The following is an 8,686-nucleotide window of genomic DNA, read 5'->3' as shown; positions in this document are numbered from 1 at the left end:
GTCGGGTACCCGCGGGTATACTACCGGTTGGCATCCCTAAATATAGGCTTAACGTTTACAAAATAATATGAATTTAAGCTTAACGTTTACAAAATATGTACAATTTAAACTAAACGTCATAATTAAATTAATCATATTATATTCTTTTCCTATTAACTTTATATGTTATCTTTTTATTTAGTTCTATATTTCTTATTTATTATAATATAATTAATTAGTATTTTTGCCCATTAAGATCTTATATTTGTTTTTCATGAATGATTCCATTAATACTAAATTTCATTGCTCATGTAATATATGCAAATAAAAGTAATTGAATATCCACAATATTTCGAACACTGATACATGTCAGTATTCGAAATATTATGGATATTCAATTACTTTTAGTTTGCATATATTACATGAGCAAATATATGGTTTTAATGGACAAGAATACTAATTAATTGTATAATAATAAATAAGAAAATAGAACTAAATAAAAGATAACATATAAAGTTAATAGGAAAAGAATATAATATGGTTAATTTAATTGTGACGTTTAGCTTAAATTGGATATATTTTGTAAACGTTAAACTTAAATTCGTATTATTTTGTAAACGTTAAGTCTATATTGGTGCTATTTTGTACGTGAGGCCTAAATTGATGCTATATTGTAAACGTTAAACCTAAATTGATATTATGTGGTAAACATTAAACCTATATTGATGTTATTTTGAACGTTGAGCCTAAATCGGTACTTTCCTAAAAACCTTAGGCCAATTTTAGTACCTTATCAAAAAAATATGAAAACTTGATAAGTTTGACAGATCAAGATGAGCTGTCACTCTGTTCTTACGCCTACAAATTCAAGAACTAATTTAGTTTGTATCCAAAGAAAGAAAGTGCTTTTGAAGGGTGGGTCTTCTCCGCCGCCGTGCGATAACCCACCCCTCCTTCTCGCTGCCGGAGAACAATTAAGCATTTGTGTAAACTTTAATAGATGCGATTGCGATTGCGATTGAGTCGACGATCAACTGATAGTCATGAACCCATACAAAATCATCGGAAATCTCGCTAAATCCGGCCAGCTACTTCTGGGTAAGTAAATCCTTGTACTTCTGCTCTATTGGATTTCATGTTTTAATCGGAGTTCTGTGATCATTACTATATGGATCTGGCAAATTGAAAATTAACAAAGAGAACCTAGGTTAGGTTATTATTTATTTAGCATGGTACTTTATCTCAGAAACCTTTTAACACCCCCAAATTAAGTTTCAATAAAATGCATCACAAGGCTAACTAACTTACAAGTAGGTGGATTTAAACATTCATTTCAGTCATTTTAATTTTGGGTTCCTAATATAATTTTAAGGTGAAAAAATTTGATTATACGACCCTTTGAATTTTGATGAGTGAATTTATAGATGAGAGGATTATATACATTTTATGTTCATCTATGTCTCCTGCTTAAGTTATCGTTCTTATCGAAAATCAATTTTAGTTGGTATAAATGTAGGACTAGCCGTAGATTTTGAAAATTAAAGCAACATATTTTAATAAATGTATGTATGCACCATTGGCTATTTGATAGTTCAATGTAATGATGACAATGTGGTGGTCGATTAACTATTTTCATGCTCTGACAAATGAATATTTTGAATTTTACATCAAACCTCAGTTGTCAGAGTGAATATTTACATCAAACATTGATTGTCAAACACTTTTTTAGACTAGTAGCAGTGGAAAATGGCATTAGTTGTTTACAAAAGTGATGCAAAGTTAATTAGGTCTTGTTCTGTTACAGATAAATTGGCAACATTTTGTACGAAATTGGAAAATGCAGATAAATTTTTTGTTGCAAAAAGTTTTAAATAGCAAATTAGAAACTAGTTTTCCAAGATTTGTATTTTACCTTCACTTGGGAAAACAATTTTGTGATGTTTTCCACATCTTTAAAAGGAAAATATGGAAAAAAATAACGGAATTTTCCATGAAATCTCATAATCGTCTTTTTTATTATTTTTCGTTTTTAATTATTTTTACTGTGTCATGAAAGCCAGATGATGCAATAATTGGTTGAGAACACATTAAAAATCTTTTCTTGTTTTAATTTATGAAGATCATATTTTACAATTGGTATTTTAATATATTTTTAACATGTTTTCTTATTTTAATTATAAAATGGCTTGTTTATTATAATATATATCACATTTTTCATAATGTTTTATATATTGAATAAACAGTCTTCTTTACAAAAATGATGCAGAGTTAATGAGGTCTTAATTTACCTTAACTTAGAAGGTAGAAGTTTACTTAATTTGTTTGTTAGCTTTCACAAAAATGACCTCCTAATTTGGAATTTATATTATATATAAAAATGCAGCTGCAGAAGATAGAAGTAGAGGGATGGAAAGAGAATCAAAGGCGAGTGAAACATTATTTGGGGAGGAGAAAATAAAAGAGATGGTTGGATACGCTAGAGGAAGCGATTACGTTGAAGTTAAGTGTGGTTGCACCAGCAAAAGGTAAGGAGACACCACTGCAACACTTCAACACTTCGAGTTTATGCCAACTGCCAATTTCTTCTCATCAGTGATTGCAGTTCCGCCTCTCTACGGAGTAATTTGCTACTTCCTCTCTTTCTTGAAATAGAGTGAAAATGCATCATAGTAAAAATTGAATGGATGCAGTTAAAAATGCAATATATTTCACTTGTTTCTTAGTAGTAAGTATAAGTATGATTATTTGAGCATCGTATATATGCAATGTTTGTCCTCTTTCCTTCTCATTGCTCTTCACTTGATTGAAATCGAATGGATAACTAAATGATGTTTGAATTCTCAGATATATTTCATTATCTTCTCGTTAAAGTACTATTTGATTTTGATAGTTGTTTTTGAGTTGAATAAAATGTCTTGTGTTATTATGGAAGACTTAAGCATAGAAATTACTTATTGAGGCCAATGTTGCACAGGAATTTTGATTTCCAATCTTTTTAAGTGTCCAAAATGTTTCGGAATTTGAAATTCTCCGAAAACTTGTATGTAATGTTTCGGGTCATGATTCTATAATTTTTTTTTCATGAAATGTTTCGGGTCATGAATCTTCAACCCATGCCCCTTCATTCTCATTCCTATTTGTTCCACATGGTTACTAATAAGGTATTTCTACGAATTTTCATTAACTTGAATAAATTGTTTTGCATATTTTTATCACGTTTTATGGTGATTTTTGGTGAAACAAGTTGCCTGGCAATGGATTTTGAGTGGATATTTTTTTGCAGGTAAGAAAGGATCTCAACCTTGAGCCTAAAAAGAGAAATTTCTGGGAAATGAACTTAAGGAATCATCCAAGAGTTCAGGAACTGTGCCAATAGATGCAATGACATTGGTTGAAATGTTCCTAGATTTGCGGTAAGTGAGAATAGAATTAGCCCTAGTTCACATTACATTATATATGCAAGGATTCAATTCAAGAAATTTCTTTCGATTATGCAGGGTAAATGGGTGGATCTCTTTCCAACAATTGTTAGCAAAGCATGCATAATTCAAGTACTTGAAACTGGAAAATTAGGACACATGAAACTAGAACATTATGTAAAGCAAATTTGGTCAGTAATATTCAGCTAATTTCTGGATGATATTAATTATGTGCTTCCATTTCATCAAATTTCGGCAACTCCTTCAAGTTCGAAACCGAGATGCAACTGAGAAGAGCAAGTGTCTTTTCTATGTTGGCCTTAAAAAATGTATAAACTGTAGCCTTTTCACCGCATAAATACAAGTACCCAAGTGGTTCGCATTGAACAGCTATAGATAGCCTAAATTCCCCCATTTCATTACAATACAATGCTGAAATAACAGCATATAACCCACAGACCGTAGCCTAGCCTAGCCTACTTTGTTCATTTTCTGATATTAATTTGGAGAGATTCATCATAGTGAAAAAAATAGAGCATTATCCTGTTTCTTTTTTGATTTTTCTTGGATGACATTGTTTTGTATTGATAAGATATTAATGGGAAGGAAGATTAATAGATGAGATTGCAACTGATTCATATTTTTAATGATTTCAAATGTTATTAGCTGATATTAATCTCTACTTGTTATGTTGGTTTGTCCCCTGTGCCTGTGCCTACAACTTTTGATTCTCATCTTTCCTTGTGTACTCTTTATATATTTATGGAATATATCATGCTCTGGAAATTTAATTATAGTAAACAGCTCCGTTTTTGAAATTTCGATTATTTTTTCTTCAACTATTCATTTGCTGGCCGTTTTTAAATATGGCTTCCTTAAGGGTAGTAATTGATTTATTGGATAAATTCATTGGGTCCAGGACCCCTTCCGCCTTAGTTCTAATAACTATGTTCTATTGCTTGCTATATTAAATTCAATTAGAATTAGATCAGGTAATGGCTATATATTGCGGTATGGAGGTTGATCAGTTTATCGTTATCGTTGAGTATGAACAAATGATCATGCGATTTAAGATTCTTGTGAGATATTAAAAAGTGTTCTAGTTATAAGAATATGAATTCTCAGTGATTGCTATTGATTGTAAAATGGTATATATACAGTCCACATTACAGTGCACTACTAATCCCTATAATCTAGGCTAGAATCAAGGAAACTAACTGTGTTGTTGATACAGATAAATTATAAAACAATATATACTCTAATACACCCCCATAGTCGATAGGTTCGGAGGGCGAACATTGAGACTATTGCGGAAATCATCGAAGAGTGGTGCTGGTAGTCCCTTAGTGAAGATGTCAGCGATTTGATATCGAGAGGGGACGTGAAGAACACGGACTTCTCCCTTATAAGAATATGAATTCTCAGTGATTGCTATTGATTGTAAAATGGTGTATATACAGTATACAGTCCACATTACAGTGAACTACTAATCCCTATAATCTAGGCTAGAATCAAGGAAACTAACTGTGTTGTTGATACAGATAAATGATAAAACAATATATACTCTAATACTAGTTACAATATATGTTTTAATTGTGGTTAGCGGTTATATCTATCATTTTTTGTTTGTTTGTTTTCTCGTGCTCTTGATTGCATATAGCTCTTGAGCTGATTAAGCATTTGCGGACACAAAATGGGCGAAACTATTAATGAATATAGCTCTTGGCCATGGCATGATGTGGTTATGATATGTATGTGTGTATGTGTTGGAAATGTGCCTTAGTTAATTTATTAGCAGGTAATGTTTTATTTAATTATTTGAATTTAGGAGAAGTTATTCAGTTATTGCTTATGTTTAGGAGAAGTTATGGAAGTCAATTGTAATTGATGTTTGTAATTCTGTATAAATTTCCTGAAGTTCAATAGAAGTTTAGTGTTGGTTCCAAACACTTTAGGGTTGGTTCCAAACTCCTAAATGTTAATTACTACAGTATGGTATAATTTCATTTTGTCTTGGGAGATGAAAAAGTATGTCATACATGTTCGTAGATTTAATTGCGTCAAATATGAATATATTACTATATTTAACAAATTTGTACAGTTGAAAACCTTTTGACACGACAATATCTGCTCTAAGCTAAGAGCTAGACTATGTTCTCTTCGCCTATTGAAAAGAAACCATGACGTCATTCTATTATTTTTGTATTTTACTGATATTTTTATCTGTGGTCATTTGAGTGATGACAATTAATTCGATTTATTCATTAAAAAGGAAATAAACTATAAAACAAAAAACACAGATCCAAAAAAAACTGAAAGAACCATAATTAGATCTTATTAACATGGGTGGAATGGGTGGTATCAGAAAGACAGCTTTAGCTAAATTTGTGTGTGAAGAAGCAGTAAGAATGAAATTTTTTGATGTTAGAATATGGGTATGTGTTTCTGAAAAGTTTGATGATCAAAAGATTTTAGGAGAAATGGAACAATGGGGGCTTAACAAATAGAGATGCAATTCTTGAAGAAATCGAAAAAGCTTTGGGAAGGAGAAAATTTATTCTTGTTCTTGATTATGTTTGGGATGAATCTTGTCATTTACACTTTACACATGTGTCATTTTATCCGTCACAAACGTATGTTGGGATGTGAAAAAATAAAAAAAAATATACTGTCTTGTGTACGAATTAGAGAAAAAAATTCAAAAAATTAACCGAATTATAAATATTAATCTCTAATTCTACTATTAAATTACAAAAAACATGAAATCATTTTTTAGAACGAATTGATATGCAATTTGTGTAAAATAAGCAACAAAAATATTAGCGTTTTATAATAGTGTTTGAAATAGACCCAAATTATCAACCTTAGGGATAAAATTGTTCTTAACTATAAATATTGTAGGTAAAATTGTACTATTTTAAATGTGAAGGGTTAGGGATATTTTTACACCATAGAAAATGAGGAGAAGCATAAAAGAGGCATAAGACGAATAAGACGAAATAGTAGCTAAAGTATGCGTTTAACTTCATTTGATGCCACTTATAAATTTGCAATGGATTTCCTTCCTAATATGTCTAATCTGCAATTTATTTCTTTTGTAATATGCTACTTAAATAATCTGCAGTTTTCCTCCTCCTTATGTACTATTATCTGAAATTGCTAGAATCTTTTTTAAATTTTTGAAAATTGTTGTTTGGCTCTTTTGTGGGAAATTGCAGGCGTATTAGAGAATTATAGTATTCTCGAACTATGAAATGATATTGAGTGCGTCTAAATAACTTCTAATTTCAAACGATTGTATGGAATAAAGAGACCGTAAAATTCCAAAGATTCGATTATCAAAACAATACCGACCTTACAGAAAATGGTTGAATAACAAATAAAATAAAAATGTACTGGAAGCTTGAATGAACTTTGCACTTGAAAATTAAATGTAATGGAACAATCGAGAATTGTAAAAATGGTAAAGTCTTAGAGATAATTTGCTAGAGTTTTGTGTAGTTGTGTTGAGTTGTTGATTTGGTTGTTGTCATCGTGATTCCTTCCTTTAATAGATGTTGGAGGTAACTTCTGCTTGCTTCCACTTATCTACGTTCTCCACCATATTGAGTAACCTCCACTTTGACTTCCACGATGGATTGATATGTATACTTTCTGATTTTTTCTGCTTTTCAATTGGCTCATAAAAAACATGTTAAAATATTAACTAACTCTTGGTTCTCCTAAGTTTACTTCAAGTTTCCCCTGATGTCCACTATAGGAAGTTGGTTTCCCACGAGGTACACTATGATTTCCCCCAAGGTACATCATGATTTCCCACGAGGTACACTATGATTTCCCCTAAGTTACACCATGGTTTCCCCTAAGGTACACTTCATAGGAATTTGGTTTCCCCTGAGGTACACTGTATAGGAAGTTGGTACACTATTTTAGATGTTTTCCCTGAGTGAAACTGAGGTTCACTCTAGGAAATCGTAAGTGAATGGAAAATATGAATAGTTTTCCGAAATGAAAAGTTTCCTAAAGAGGCCTTTTAAGAAAAAGTTTCCTAAAAAGAAAAGTTTATCCCATGAAAAGAGTGAATCAGGGCATGCAATAAAAAAAAAAAAACTTTATTTTTGTTGCAAACAGTTGTACATTTATGTGTCATATTCTGTACTATTCAAGCTTTAGGAACTCAAAGTTGCACCTTTCTAAAGGAGCATTATTTCTGAACTTTTTGGGAGGCCCGGTGCACTAAGCGTCCCTGCTAAGCGAGGGTCCGGAGAAGTAGGGGTGTGCATACCGAACCGAACCGATTGAATTCGGTTTTTCGGTTTGATTTTTTTGATACTTCTTTTCGACGTCTGTTTTATTTTTTAGTGTATTTCGGTATTCGGTTCGGTTCGATAAAAAAAAATGTAAAAAAGTCTCAAACTAAACTAACAAAATAGATGCTCAACTACCTGCACTTCATTCATAATTCCTTTGATGCCACTTATAAATTTGCATTGTATCTCATTTGTTAGCCCTTCTTAATATGAACTAAGCGAACTTCTGAAATGGGTTTGTTCAATCATTTTAAGCTTATGTAATGTTGTTAATTAGCTCAAGCATTGAAAAAACTAATTACCAATATTCTGATTCAGATTTGAGCAATTTTCTGCACTTCAGATCTGAGTCTGCCCCTCAGGTACTATTTTCTCTTCACAATCTCAAGGTGTTGTCTGTAATCTTTTTATTTTTTATTTTTTAAGTTGGACATTTCTTTGTCATCAGATTCTATTTTGCTCAAGATTGAGGAACTGAAAGTTATTTTGTTCAAGCATTGGATGCATGAGGTTGTTTCCAGCATTGAGATCATTGTTTATGAGCCAGATGGAGAATTTGACAGAATGGAGCTCTCCATCGGATGCCAATAAGGCTGTTGTGTTTCGTTGTCTCGAAAATTTGTCCATTCAATCTTGTCCTAAATTGACAGGTTTTCCAATGAATGAACTGTCTGAACTTTTAAAGCTAGAAAGCAGAGGAACTACGGGTCTTAAGTGACAGGCAGCAGTCCTTTGGCTTTCTTACAAGTCTATCAATTGCTGGATGTTCAAAACTAACTTATCTTCGAAATTGGCTTCTATCTGACATTTGTTTCATGGAATTGATTGTGAGAATACGTGAATGGCTGACGTTTATTCCAGATGATTTAACTTCCTTAGAGATATATTGTTGTAAAAGATTGTGATATTTCCCAGAGTAGATATTATGCAATCTCACTCCGGTTGCGAAACTCAAGTATTGGTGCATTCTCCGAAGAG

The 8,686-nt window shown here is 31.8% G+C and overlaps 1 long non-coding RNA gene across 2 annotated transcripts; it reads left to right on the top strand.

Annotated features, from left to right (window-relative positions):
- Positions 1 to 888: 888 nt before the first annotated feature.
- LOC136233294 (uncharacterized) lies at positions 889 to 8,278 on the top strand. 2 transcript variants are annotated; one of them, XR_010690770.1, is made up of 6 exons: positions 889 to 1,077; positions 2,363 to 2,598; positions 3,263 to 3,392; positions 3,477 to 3,589; positions 8,027 to 8,070; positions 8,157 to 8,278. It is a non-coding gene; the product is annotated as an uncharacterized lncRNA (long non-coding RNA). The 2 variants fall into 2 exon arrangements; XR_010690769.1 differs by lacking the exons at positions 8,027 to 8,070; positions 8,157 to 8,278 and having other exon boundaries at positions 3,477 to 4,020.
- The last annotated feature ends 408 nt before the right edge of the window (positions 8,279 to 8,686 follow it).

The sequence above is a fragment of the Euphorbia lathyris genome, chromosome 6 (genome assembly GCF_963576675.1).
Source record: "Euphorbia lathyris chromosome 6, ddEupLath1.1, whole genome shotgun sequence".
NCBI classification, from domain to species: Eukaryota; Viridiplantae; Streptophyta; class Magnoliopsida; order Malpighiales; family Euphorbiaceae; genus Euphorbia; species Euphorbia lathyris.
This window is presented reverse-complemented; position numbering and strand designations above follow the sequence as displayed.